Source organism: Cherax quadricarinatus, chromosome 12 (genome assembly GCF_038502225.1).
Source record: "Cherax quadricarinatus isolate ZL_2023a chromosome 12, ASM3850222v1, whole genome shotgun sequence".
Lineage (NCBI taxonomy): Eukaryota > Metazoa > Arthropoda > Malacostraca > Decapoda > Parastacidae > Cherax > Cherax quadricarinatus.
The window spans coordinates 54,587,133-54,602,247 of NC_091303.1; the positions used below are offsets into that span (position 1 = coordinate 54,587,133).

A 15,115-nucleotide genomic window follows, 5' to 3' on the forward strand; every position below is an offset into this window, starting at 1 on the left:
ATAGACAGTAATAAATCTAATAGACAGTGGTAAATGTAATAGACAGTGGTAAATGTAATAGACAGTGGTAATAAATGTAATAGACAGTAATAAATGACAGTGGTAAATGTAATAGACAGTGGTAAATGTAATAGACAGTAATAAATATAATAGACAGTGGTAAATGTAATAGACAGTAATAGGTGGTAAATGTAATAGACAGTAATAAATGTAATAGACAGTGGTAAATGTAATAGTGGTAAATGTAATAGACAGTGGTAAATGTAATAGACAGTAATAAATGTAATAGACAGTGGTAAATGTAATAGACAGTGGTAAATGTAATAGACTGTAATAAATGTAATAGACAGTGGTAAATGTAATAGACAGTAATAAATGTAATAGACAGTGGTAAATGTAATAGACAGTAATAAATATAATAGACAGTGGTAAATGTAATAGACAGTGGTAAATGTAATAGACAGTAATAAATGTAATAGACAGTGGTAAATGTAATAGTGGTAAATGTAATAGACAGTGGTAAATGTAATAGACAGTAATAAATGTAATAGACAGTGGTAAATGTAATAGTGGTAAATGTAATAGACAGTGGTAAATGTAATAGACAGTAATAAATGTAATAGACAGTGGTAAATGTAATAGACAGTGGTAAATGTAATAGACAGTAATAAATGTAATAGACAGTGGTAAATGTAATAGACAGTAATAAATGTAATAGACAGTGGTAAATGTAATAGACAGTGGTAAATGTAATAGACAGTAATAAATGTAATAGACAGTGGTAAATGTAATAGACAGTAATAAATGTAATAGACAGTGGTAAATGTAATAGACAGTAATAAATGTAATAGACAGTGGTAAATGTAATAGACAGTAATAAATGTAATAGACAGTGGTAAATGTAATAGACAGTGGTAAATGTAATAGACAGTAATAAATGTAATAGACAGTGGTAAATGTAATAGACAGTAATAAATGTAATAGACAGTGGTAAATGTAATAGACAGTGGTAAATGTAATAGACAGTAATAAATGTAATAGACAGTGGTAAATGTAATAGACAGTGGTAAATGTAATAGACAGTGGTAAATGTAATAGTGGTAAATGTAATAGACAGTGGTAAATGTAATAGTGGTAAATGTAATAGACAGTGGTAAATGTAATAGACAGTGGTAAATGTAATAGTGGTAAATGTAATAGACAGTGGTAAATGTAATAGTGGTAAATGTAATAGACAGTGGAAGACAGAGAGAAAATTAAGATTATTTGTTTAGAAGTGACAGACGCTGACAGTGCATAAAGAGTGTCTGTCAGTACAACACCATGAATAAAGAAGATAAATAAAGAAGATAAATAAAGAAGATAAATAAAGAAGATAAATAAGCAGGACAAATGAAGGACGGAAAGAAAATAGATAAAATAATGTAAGAATATTATAATAACTTATATTAACAAGTTAAATATATGGATATAACCTTTTATAACAAAGTTAGGAAGATATATGTGTGTACTTTCCTCTGGCTGGAATGTTAGTATTGTTAACATTGTTAATAACACTATGTACAGTGTTGTTAACAATACCATTATGAGTCTCAGTGTTGGTATTGAGGCTGACACATAGTGGCAAGTACCACTGTGTCAAAAATGTTGGCAAGTGCCACTGTGTCAAAAATGTTGGCAAGTACCACTGTGTCAAAAATGTTGGCAAATACCACTGTGTTAAAAATGTTGGCAAATACCACTGTGTTAAAAATGTTGGCAAATACCACTGTGTCAAAAATGTTGGCAAGTACCATTGTGTCAAAAATGTTGGCAAGTACCACTGTGTCAAAAATGTTGGCAATTGCCACTGTGTCAAAAATGTTGTCAAGTACCACTGTGTCAAAAATGTTGGCAAGTACCACTGTATCAAAAATGTTGGCAAGTACCACTGTATCAAAAATGTTGGCAAGTATCACTGTGTCAAAAATGTTGGCAAGTACCACTGTGTCAAAAATGTTGGCAAGTACCACTGTATCAGAAATGTTGGCAAATACCACTGTGTCAAAAATGTTGGCAAATACCACTGTGTCAAAAATGTTGGCAAATACCACTGTGTCAAAAATGTTGGCAAATACCACTGTGTCAAAAATGTTGGCAAGTACCACTGTGTCAAAAATGTTGGCAAGTACCACTGTGTCAAAAATGTTGGCAAGTACCACTGTATCAAAAATGTTGGCAAGTATCACTGTGTCAAAAATGTTGGCAAGTACCACTGTGTCAAAAATGTTGGCAAGTACCACTGTGTCAAAAATGTTGGCAAGTGCCACTGTGTCAAAAATGTTGGCAAGTACCACTGTGTCAAAAATGTTGGCAAGTGCCACTGTGTCAAAAATGTTGGCAAGTACCACTGTGTCAAAAATGTTGGCAAGTGCCACTGTGTCAAAAATGTTGGCAAGTACCACTGTGTCAAAAATGTTGGCAAGTACCACTGTGTCAAAAATGTTGGAAAGTGCCACTGTGTCAAAAATGTTGGCAAGTGCCACTGTGTCAAAAATGTTGGCAAGTACCACTGTGTCAAAAATGTTGGCAAGTACCACTGTGTCAAAAATGTTGGCAAGTACCACTGTGTCAAAAATGTTGGCAAGTACCACTGTGTCAAAAATGTTGGCAAGTACCTCAGTGTTGGAAACATTAATGTTGGCAAGTGCCTCAGTGTTGGAAACATTAATGTTGGCAAGTGCCTCAGTGTTGGAAACATTAATGTTGGCAAGTGCCTCAGTGTTGGAAACATTAATGTTGGCAAGTGCCTCAGTGTTGGAAACATTAATGTTGGCAAGTGCCTCAGTGTTGGAAACATTAATGTTGGCAAGTGCCTCAGTGTTGGAAACATTAATGTTGGCAAGTGCCTCAGTGTTGGAGACATTAACATTGACAAGTGCCAGTATCTGCCTCAGTGTTGGAGACATTAACATTGACAAGTGCCAGTATCTGCCTCAGTGTTGGAGACATTAACACTGACAAGTGCCAGTATCTGCCTCAGTGTTGGAGACATTAACACTGACAAGTGCCAGTATCTGCCTCAGTGTTGGAGACATTAACACTGACAAGTGCCAGTATCTGCCTCAGTGTTGGAGACATTAACACTGACAAGTGCCAGTATCTGCCTCAGTGTTGGAGACATTAACACTGACAAGTGCCAGTGTCTGCCTCAGTGTTGGAGACATTAACACTGACAAGTGCCAGTATCTGCCTCAGTGTTGGAGACATTAACACTGACAAGTGCCAGTATCTGCCTCAGTGTTGGAGACATTAACACTGACAAGTGCCAGTGTCTGCCTCAGTGTTGGAGACATTAACACTGACAAGTGCCAGTGTCTGCCTCAGTGTTGGAGACATTAACACTGACAAGTGCCAGTGTCTGCCTCAGTGTTGGAGACATTAACACTGACAAGTGCCAGTATCTGCCTCAGTGTTGGAGACATTAACACTGACAAGTGCCAGTATCTGCCTCAGTGTTGGAGACATTAACACTGACAAGTGCCAGTGTCTGCCTCAGTGTTGGAGACATTAACACTGACAAGTGCCAGTATCTGCCTCAGTGTTGGAGACATTAACACTGACAAGTGCCAGTATCTGCCTCAGTGTTGGAGACATTAACACTGACAAGTGCCAGTGTCTGCCTCAGTGTTGGAGACATTAACACTGACAAGTGCCAGTGTCTGCCTCAGTGTTGGAGACATTAACACTGACAAGTGCCAGTATCTGCCTCAGTGTTGGAGACATTAACACTGACAAGTGCCAGTGTCTGCCTCAGTGTTGGAGACATTAACACTGACAAGTGCCAGTATCTGCCTCAGTGTTGGAGACATTAACACTGACAAGTGCCAGTATCTGCCTCAGTGTTGGAGACATTAACACTGACAAGTGCCAGTATCTGCCTCAGTGTTGGAGACATTAACACTGACAAGTGCCAGTATCTGCCTCAGTGTTGGAGACATTAACATTGACAAGTGCCAGTATCTGCCTCAGTGTTGGAGACAGTGATCCTGACAAGTGCAAAGTTGAGAAACTGCTTATCAAACACGACAACAAAACTGAGACACAGGAAGGAATAAGAAAATGAACACAAATTAAATTTAAACGTTGAATGTATGATAAGTGTATTTAGCTGATATAGCAATATTATTATTAAAGGGATAATTAAGACATATAAACCGGTTTATAATTTGGAAAATAAAAAGAGCTCATAAAATTAGATTATGCTTCAAAATTCATTTAAATGTGATATAATGTAGGTTAGAGTTTCGTAAACTTAAAGGATACCTGAAGGACGTTTTGGGGAGGGTCAGCGCCCCCTCGGTCCCAGACCAGGCCTCCCGGTGCAACAATGTCTGACGAACAAGGTTGTAACTGCTGGCCACACGTAGTTCTATGTACAAACTACAGCTCGGCTGGTGATGAACTGATCTGAGGCTCTGAAGAGACGAAGAACTTTGTTGGGAATTCCTCTTTTGCATAAAGAGTGGGAGATGAAAAGTCGGGAACCTCTTACACTCATCGAGTTTTCTCTCTTAGTGCATCCATCTGCCATTACTTTTTATATAGACAGTACTCTGCACCATCTACCTAGTTTCTTGTTGTCAAACGGAATGATTTTGGTGTGGATGTTTGGGGTCGGTCCCTCCACCACTTTCTAGGTGTAAATTATGATACATCTTCCTCACCCACATTCCAAGAAATGCAGCTGAACACACTTGACGCACTCCAGTAGTTCAGTTACTTGACTGACTGTATATGGGAAGTGATTTTTTCTGTATGTTTTCCAGTTCAACAGTGTCACATCCTTGAGGAGGCTGTTAGTATACAACAGTAATCCAGCAGCCTGGAGAGAACAAGTGACTTGAAGAAGAATCACTGGGGCAGCATCTCTTGTCTTAAAAATTGTAGTTATGCAGCTTATTATTTTCCTTGTTGTAACGATAGCAATATTCCTGTGATTCTTGTATGTTAGATCATATAGCTTCATGAGTCTCGAGTCTCGCACATGAGACTTCTATTCTACTGAATGATTCGAGTTGATCCTTTTTTGTTTCAGTCTATATTCCATTCTTTCATAGCTGATCAACTGATACTTGTCCTCAATGAACATTGTCTGGTCTGAAGTCGACTGGTAAACATGATTTATATCGTCTTGAAGAATCTCTGTGTCTGATATTCTGGCGCCAACAGCAAAGTGCAGTAATAGTTTAGGTCCTTGTCTAAGTGAGAAACAAAAGAGGGGCCAGTACTGTGCCATGAAGAACATAACTTGTCACTATGGCAGCCTCCGATTTCACTATGTCTACTACTACTCTCTGGGTTTTAATTGTTAAGAAGTTATGTATCTGCCCAACTTACCAGTTATTTTTGTGACACATTTTGTGCGTTATTACACCCTGGTGACACCTAGCGAGAAAATTCTGCAAATGTATGTCAGTTACTGAAGGTAAACTGAGACAGTGCCCTGCGGTAAGACAGTATCTTGCGGTAAGAGTGTCTTGTGGTAAGACAGTGTCTTGCGGTAAGAGTGTCTTGCGGTAAGACAGTATCTTGCGGTAAGACAGTATCTTGCGGTAAGACAGTGTCCTGCGGCTCCTGAACACGACCGCACGTCAGGTTCGTGTGTGGTTATTGCTTACGTGACGATCCTTACACCCCCCACAGTCCCACCAACATCTCCCCCACAGTCCCACCAACACCCCCCCGGTCCCACCAACATCTCCCCCACAGTCCCACCAACATCTCCCCCACAGTCCCACCAACACCTCCCCCACAGTCCCACCAACACCTCCCGCACAGTCCCACCAACATCTCCCCCACAGTCTCACCAACACCTCCCCCACAGTCCCACCAACACCTGTTTTAAGAAAAGATTACCAATTATACAATCGTAGCAACTTGAAAACTCAGATCAACATGGGTTCAATACATGTTGTTCCTGTAATTGCTGGACCATCACGACATAATCTTGCATACACTCGACAAGGACAATGCAGATGAAGTATACACTGACTTTGACAAACACGATAACGGGGGAAATGCACACAATATGTCTATAAAAGGGAAAACTGGGAAGGTGGTCAGATGTATATTTAACTTCCAAACAAACAGAACCCAAAGAGTAGTTAAGAGTAAACAATGAAATCAAGAGCTGCTACAGTGCAAAGTTCTGTCTCCCAGCCCACGGTACTCACCTCACTTCTCATTCTCATGTCTGACATCAACAGACATAAATCACAGCGTTATTTCAACCTTTGTAGATAATATTAGAATTTGTCGGAAAGTGACATTCACAGAGGAAAGAGCAAGCTTCCAAGCTTAAATAAACCAAATCTTCCAGTGGCCTACTGACAACAACATAATGTTCAATGAGGACAAATACTACATCACGGAAGAATGAAGAAAATATAAGCAAGACAAACTCAAACCACTCAACAGAAGGCAAGTAAACAATGAGAGACCTGTGTGTGATAATGTCAGATCTCACAGTTCATAGTGCAGAACAATGTTATTATCTCCTATGCTAGAAAAATGATAGGTTGTATAGCTACAACCTCCAAAATAAGAAATACTAAGCCAGGTCAGGTCATTCGTTATTTCTAGATTGCAATATTGCTGTGTGCCAACGGCCCCCCCTCAAGGCAGGCCAGACTGCTGCAGGAAAATGTAGAGAACCTCCTTCACAGCTCTTATAAACTCTGTCAGGCACCAGAATTACTGGGAACGTTGCAGGTCTCTAGAACTATACTCTTTAGAAAGTAGGTGAGAGATATACATCATCTACACCAGGAAAATCAGGGGAGAGATAATTCAATAAGTGTTAAAGGACCACGACTCTTCAACGTCCTCCCTTGAAAATTAACAACAAACTTCTAGTTCTCTTTAAGAAGGCACTCGTCAGATTCTCCAAAAGTATTCCTGATCCGCCGGGTTGTGGTGCATACCTTGGACTGTGAGCGGTGGGCACTAACAGCTTGATCGATCAGGCGAGCAACCAGGAGGCCTGGTCTGGGACTGGGCCGCAATGGGGAGAAGGTGGTGACCTCCATTGTGACTCCAGGTGAACTTCTGGTAAACACCTCCTCACATCAACACCTCCTCATATCAACACCTCCTCACATCAACACCTCCTCACACCAACATTTTACACCAGCATCTGTTCTCCCACATACCTCATGTCTCTCACATCTCTACCAGGTCACTGTTTTGTCCACAACCACGTTAGTACCATCACCAACATTAATACCACCACGAACATCACCACCACCGTTAATGACACCAGAAACACCACTAACATCACTGCCACCGCCAATATCACCACAGCTATCACTGCCACCATCAGTGACACCACAACCATAACTATCAGTGCCACCACTAACACCATTAACATCACCCCTAACACAACCTGCCTCATAATGATCTACGTATTTAAACTTACGTTACATAAAACAGTATCCAATATTAAACCAGACATAATTATCAGAGTTCTGGTGGCCTGGTGGTTAACGCTCTGGCTTCACACGGCGAGGGCCTGGGTTCGATTCCCAGCCAGAGTAGAAACATTGGACGTGTTTCTTTCCACCTGTTGTCTATGTTCCCCATCAGTAAAATGGGTACCTGGGTGTTAGTCGACTGGTGTGGGTCGCATCCTGGGACACTGACCTAAGGAGGCCTGGTCACAGACCGGGTAAAAACATTTTTTGTAAATAAATCAGAGAAATACTTTTTCCTCACTGCCAAACAATATATTTATGAAGTGAATAAATAAAAATTTGGAAAATTAAAGCGACGGAAACGAAGAAGTGGAAATTAAATGTAAGAAAAAAAATAAATTGAACAAAATTCCGGTGAATATAAACACATCAGACAATTGTTGGTGCTAATATATTTTTCGTGAGAAATACGAAAATCTCTCCGTACTCAGCGAAGCTTTTGTTCATGTGATCGAAGCCTTGTCCTGGCTGCCTTTGCAAAGTCAACAATTTAAGAAACTGAAGACCACAGCAGATGTTACAGTAGGATTTCCCACTTATGATGAGGACCATAAACCTCACACTGGAGAATAATGTCACCAGTGTTGGTGGTGAGGACCATAAACCTCACACTGGAGAATAATGTCACCAGTGTTGGTGGTGAGGACCATAAACCTCACACTGGAGAATAATGTCACCAGTGTTGGTGGTGAGGACCATAAACCTCACACTGGAGAATAATGTCACCAGTGTTGGTGGTGAGGACCATAAACCTCACACTGGAGAATAACATTTTTTCCGTCGTCGGCGTCACCTGGGCGCCTCGCACCTCCCCCGAGGTCGTGCTAGCACTCCTCGGCTTGGTGTTTCCCACACCGGCTTCTCCACGGCACACAGCCTGGCATAATAACCCACTTCATGACCAAGAAAATTAACTACAATAAAGACTCGGAAGTAGACACAACCTGTCTACCCTAGGATTCTAAGATACCATTTAGTTGTTCTAAACAGGAGAAAACCTTAATGATAGGCATTGCAGAACCTCCAAAATTTTCTAGCCTAACACCAGCCCCCCCAGTGTTCATCTAATTGTAAGTTAAATTGTGTTTAGATTTTAAGTAGCAGCCTCACCAAGGCTCACTCTCAGGTCAACTTTCCATGACAACTGATCCACTCTCCTAACTGTAAATCATCCAATATTCTATACTACCTATTATGAAACCATATGTTGGTACCATATTACAGTACCGTATGATGGTACCATATGTTGGTACCATATTACAGTACCGTATGATGGTACCATATGTTGGTACCATATTACAGTACCGTATGATGGTACCATATGTTGGTACCATATTACAGTACCGTATGATGGTACCATATGTTGGTACCATATTACAGTACCGTATGATGGTACCATATGACTACCATATTACAGTACCGTATGATGGTACCATATGTTGGTACCATATTACAGTACCGTATGATGGTACCATATGTTGGTACCATATTACAGTACCGTATGATGGTACCATATGACTACCATATTACAGTACCGTATGATGGTACCATATGACTACCATATTACAGTACCGTATGATGGTACCATATGACTACCATATTACAGTACCGTATGATGGTACCATATGACTACCATATTACAGTACCGTATGATGGTACCATATGACTACCATATTACAGTACCGTATGATGGTACCATATGACTACCATATTACAGTACCGTATGACAGTACCATATGACAGTACCATATGACAGTATTTTACAATGGTACCATATGCCAGCACAATATGATAGTACCATATTTATTTATTTATTTATTAATTTGAACATGATACAGTGAGGTACAAAGTTATTACAGTGTAACATGCCAAAGCCCCTTGTATATAGAGCATTATGGGCAGGCTTAAAATTAACTTAAGATTAACTAAGCAATGATATATATTCAGTGGTACAAACATTATTGTAAACAGATAACGATTTAGTACAAATGAGTATTACAAAGACAGGTCATATGGTCATTACTGTGTTGTTGTGTAATCACTAGAATGGAGTATTATCTTAGGTAATGTAATTAAAAAATAAAGATTGATTGGGTCACAGGTTAAACATTTATGAGATACAATTATTCAGTATTTATTAGTTGTGGGTGAGTAAGTGATTTTTGAGAAGAGACTTGAATTTATAAACAGCAGTGTTTCTTTTATATTCACAGGTAATGAATTCCAGATTTTAGGGCCTTTTATGTGCATTGAGTTTTTGCGTAGTGTGAGATGGACACAAGGAACATCAAAGAGTGATCTGTGCCTTGTGTTATGGTCATGTGTTCTGTTGCGGTTGGCAAGGAGATGTTTGAGGGGAGGGTTTATGTCAGAGTTAAGTGTTCTATGTATGTAGTAGGTGCAGTAATAAGTATGGATGTTTTGTATGGTGAGTAGGTTTAGAGTTTTGAATATTGGTGGAGTGTGCTGCCTGTTGTGGGAATTAGCTATCATTCTGACTGCAGCCTTTTGTTGGGTAATTAATGGTCTGAGATGGTTTATTGTTGTTGAGCCACATGCACAAATTCCATAGGTGAGATAGGGGTAAATAAGTGAGTGATATAGGGCCAGGAGGGCTGACTGTGGAACATAGTACCGTATCTTCGATAGTATGCCTATGGTCTTGGAAATTTTCTTGGAAATTTGTTGTATGTGTGGATTCCTAAGAATTTTCCCTCTGTGAGTTTTGTGATAGGTGATCCGTTAATCATTATGTTAAGAGGGACATCTGTAGCGCTGTTACCAAACTGAATGAAGTAGGTTTTGTCAATGTTTAGTGTAAGTTTGTTAGTACTCATCCAGGTAGATATTTTCTGTAATTCAGTATTTACAGTATTGACTAGCGTGACTGGGCTCGGGTGAGACAAGACGTATGTAGTGTCATCTGCAAATAGTGTGGGTTTGAGTAATTGCGAAGCATTTGGTAGGTCATTTATGTATATGAGAAAGAGAAGAGGGCCAAGGACACTTCCCTGTGGGACACCAACTGTAATTGGTTGTGCAGAAGAGCTTGCCCCATTTGCGTACACATATTGGCTTCTGTTGCTGAGGTATGACTTGAGGTAGTTGAGGGAGTGCCCTCTTATACCATAGTGTGACAATTTTACGTGGAGCAAGTCATGGTCAACTGTATCAAAAGCTTTACGTAAGTCAATGAAGATCCCCAGTGGGACTTCTTTTTTCTCTATTGCAGTGTATATGTGTTCTAGCATGTGTATACTAGCATCATTAGTATTTTTATTAGGCCTGAACCCAAATTGACAGGGGTTGAGTATGTTGCGGGAGATGAGGTAGGAATAGATTCGCTTATGAATTAATTTTTCGAAGATTTTAGAGGGTGTAAGTTGGATATTGGCCTATAGTTATTCAAATCTGTTTGGTCTCCTCCTATATGGATCAGGGTGACACTTGCTATTTTGAGAACTGTAGGGAAGGTGGAGGATTCTATAGATTTGTTAAAGAGTGTTGCAATGATTGGTGACAGTACTTGTGATGCTTTTTTGTATATAAAGGGTGGTAAGGTGTGTTGATAATAAGGGAGACTTCAGTTGGGTTAGTCGGAGCTAGGAACAGTGTGTTCAGGTCTTTTTTATATCACCTCGTAAGTTGGATAATCTGTTCTCATAATACAATTTTTTAGCCCTTCTTATTAGGCTGGTTAGGATTGATGAGTAACGTTTTGTTTGTTCTCTGGTTATGTGGCCCATTCTATACTGTTTTTCGTATAGGTGCTTTGTATTTATGGATTTGAGGATGCTGGGTGTTAGCCAGGGACTGTTCAATCTCTTCGCAGTCATCTGTTTAGTTTTTTTAGGGCAGTGGTTGTTATAGAGGTATTGGGTCTTTTTTAGAAAATTATTAATACATTCGTCAATATCTGTATAGATTTCTAGCTCAGTGTGCCAGTCAATGTTTGTTACTGCTGTTGTGAAGTTATTAATGGCTGCCTCATTGTGAAGTCTGAAAGTGACTTTAGTAGTGTCTAGGGGTAATTTGCCAAGGTTTGTGATGAGGAAGGTAGGGTAGTGGTCTGTGGTATTATCTGTGATTATGCCTGATTTTAAAGGGGATATGGTGTTGGTCCAGATGTGGTCAAGTAGGGAAACACTAGTCTCTGTAACTCTTGTAGGTTTTGTTACTGTTGGTAGCAACATGCAGTTACTCATAGTGTTTGTGAATTCAGTAACGTGTGGGTCCTGGTCTTGCAGGAGATTTATACTGAAGTCACCTGAGAGTAGTAAGTGATCTTTGTTCATGCGTGCATCAGTTATACTTCCTAGGTTTTGACTAAATTGGCTAATGTTTGATTGTGGAACTCTGTAGATGTTTATCACTGTGAGAGGTTTTTGTAGGTATTTGGATTTGAATTTAGCTATTATATATTATATATGATGGTACTGTTAGACAGTACCATGTAATGGCAGCAGCACTGGTCTCGTAAAGTTTAACTGGAGGTCACTCCGGCGTGAGTGACAAACTGGTGCCAACATCACACACACCTGACAGTACCCTACCAACATCCCACACACCTGCCACACTGAACCATGCCAACATCCCACACACCTGCCACACTGAACCCTGCCAACATCCCACACACCTGCCACACTGAACCCTGCCAACATCTCACACACCTGGAACTGAACTTCTCCAGGCTGAGGGACTGACAACCTCAAAATTCTACGACTTCAAGGGTGATGGACTGATTACATTATCTTCACATCTCTACTGTTTGCCTACTTTCTGTATTCGACTGAAGAAGCCTACTGTGTAGGCGAAACGTTTCGGAATAAAGTTGCCTATCTGTTGCCTATGTGTCTTACTTACCAACCTGTCGGTATTGTATACCATTTTGATGTTCATCCCACACACCTGCCACACTGAACCCTGCCAACATCCCACACACCTGCCACACTGAACCATGCCAACATCCCACACACCTGCCACACTGAACCATGCCAACATCCCACACACCTGCCACACTGAACCATGCCAACATCCCACACACCTGCCACACTGAACCATGCCAACATCCCACACACCTGCCACACTGAACCCTGCCAACATCCCACACACCTGCCACACTGAACCATGCCAACATCCCACACACCTGCCACACTGAACCATGCCAACATCCCACACACCTGCCACACTGAACCCGAAGTTCCATCATTGCTGCTCCGTCTCTGTTCCTTCCTCAAACATCAGTAATGTTGAACCTGTTTGTTAAAATAATGTAGTAGAGGTTGCTGGAGGTTATGACTTTCACAAGTGTGTACACACACACACACATGTGCACGTTAGTACTATAAATAATACTACCACCTAACACACACACACACACAAACACACACACACACACACACACACACACGTTTGTAAACATTTGTAATAATTCTGATAACTTATATTAAAGACTGAACAAGATATCCGCAGCTCTTCTGCAAATGTTCGTTTACAAATAATAAATTACTAAGGCGAAAAAGACGCATTTAATACAAGAGTGAAATTGTTATTTCAATGACTTTGATCAAGGTTCATACACGAGGCCAAATATTAGTAATGTAATTATGTACACGACGACAAGTTGGTAAGTGGAAGGAAGTGTTTAGGAAATATGTAGCAAGTGCAATGTGTTCAACCAGTTGTTGTTGAACTGTGTGTGTGTGTGACAGTCTGTCAATCTCTGCTATGTGTGTGTGTGTGACAGTCTGTCAATCTCTGCTATGTGTGTGTGTGACAGTCTGTCAATCTCTGCTCTGTATGTGTCAGTATGTCAAACTCTGCTGTGTGTGTATTGTTAGTCAAACTCCACTCTGTGTGTCAGTCTGTCAAACTTTGGTCTGTGCATGTCAGTGTGTCAGACTCTGCTGAGTGTATGTCAGTCTGTCAACTCTGCTGTGAGTGTCTGTCAGTCTGTCATTTCTGCTGTGTGTGTGTCAGTCTGTCAACCCTACTGTGTGTGTGTGTCAGTCTGTCAACTCTGCTGTGTATGTGTGTGTCAGTCTGTCAACTCTGCTGTGTATGTGTGTGTTAGTCTGTCAACTCTGCTGTGTGTTTGTCAGTGTGTCAACTCTGTTGTGTGTGTGTGTGTCAGTCTGTCATCTCTGTTGTGTGTGTCAGTCTGTCACAAGTATATCCCAGGGCTAGCATCCCACACTCATATTTCAACCACCTCTCATGCAACTCACCTGGTATTGCTAGTTGACAAGGGAAGGCAATCGAAGTAAACAGGTAGCGTTTCCTGCACCGTTGACACTGTTCAGTTATTCAACTCTTAACTCATATTCCAGCAGAAACACTCGCCAAGTTAGACAAAAATCCAACTAATTTCTCACTAATATTTTTACTTTGGAAATTCCTTTGGGTCCTTTTCTTCAGTCAGTGAACGTTCCACGAACTTGGTCTTAGATATCAATATTGTTTTCTTAATCCATCGGTAAGTCAAATCTCAGTGAAAAGCGGGAGGTGTCCGGGATGGCGAGGCGGCCACCCACCCCACAACACAGCCAGCTACACACTAACTTTCCATCCTCAGGACCTGTTGCCCACTACTTCCAGTCCTTCCAGTTGCTCACTCGTCTATTTCTACCGCGAGAAATATGTGTCTGACGTGACTTTTTTAAGGAGATCTGCCGACTATCTGCCGACTTGGTTTATTCAACAACGATCATTTTGATAAAGAAACCAACCATGTATTTGCTCAGCAGGAACATCAGAAGGAACATCGTGAAATTATAATAAACTGTGATTCAAAGACATTTGTGAAATGACTTAAGAAATCGTAATGGCACGATTGCAAATAAACCATACCCCCGGCCGGGATTGAACCCGCGGTCATAGAGTCGGGCTGGAGTTTTGAGACTCTATGACCGCGGGTTCAATCCCGGCCGGGGGTATGGTACATTTGTGAAATACTAAAATTAAATTGGGTAGGATTAATCTTTCAATTAATATAAATAGTAAGAATGATGGACAAAGATATTAGGTTAATTTTTGGTCTTCTGCTTATATTTTAATTACAGGTTAATTCACTTGAGAATGTCTGTCAACGAAATACATGCGTGTACATAAACACACACACTCCCCTCTCCTATCTCTCTTTCTCTCCCTCTCTCTCTTCCCTCTCTCTCCCCTCTCTCTCCCCTTCTCCCCTCTCTCTCCCTCTCTCTTCCCCTCTCCTCTCTCTCCCCTCTCTCTCTTCCCTCTCCCTCCTCTCTCCCCTTCTCCCCTGTCTCTCTCTCTCTCCCCCTCTCCTCTCCCCCCTCTCTCTCTCTCTCTTTTACACAGTGTTTGACAAGGTTAAGGATCCCTAGCATTATTGACAAGTTAAGAGCTGTTACCTACATCAGCTCATTTGAAAGCATTTTTATTGTTATGAGACATACAAGTAGGGAACAGGATGAAGTTGGAGCCATCTGTGGGTCAGCATTTTCATTTGATCAACTGACTTTATCTCGTTGACATCATTATGCTGTACGAATGTGTTCCATACTCGAGTCATCCTGGGTATGTATGATCTCAGATGGAGTGATGTTCTGGAGAAGGGTACAGCCAGAGTGAAG

At 40.7% G+C, this 15,115-nt stretch overlaps 1 protein-coding gene across 2 annotated transcripts in view; it reads right to left on the reverse strand.

The window, feature by feature from the left end:
* Positions 1 to 14,024, reverse strand: part of LOC128686689 (serine/arginine repetitive matrix protein 2-like) — a 639,380-nt gene extending 625,356 nt beyond the window's left edge. For both annotated transcript variants that reach the window (XM_053773722.2, XM_053773720.2), the window contains exon 1: positions 13,742 to 14,024. The gene's annotated coding sequence lies outside the window, so the exon portion shown is untranslated. The remainder of the gene's footprint in view (positions 1 to 13,741) is intronic.
* Between the last annotated feature and the right edge of the window lie 1,091 nt (positions 14,025 to 15,115).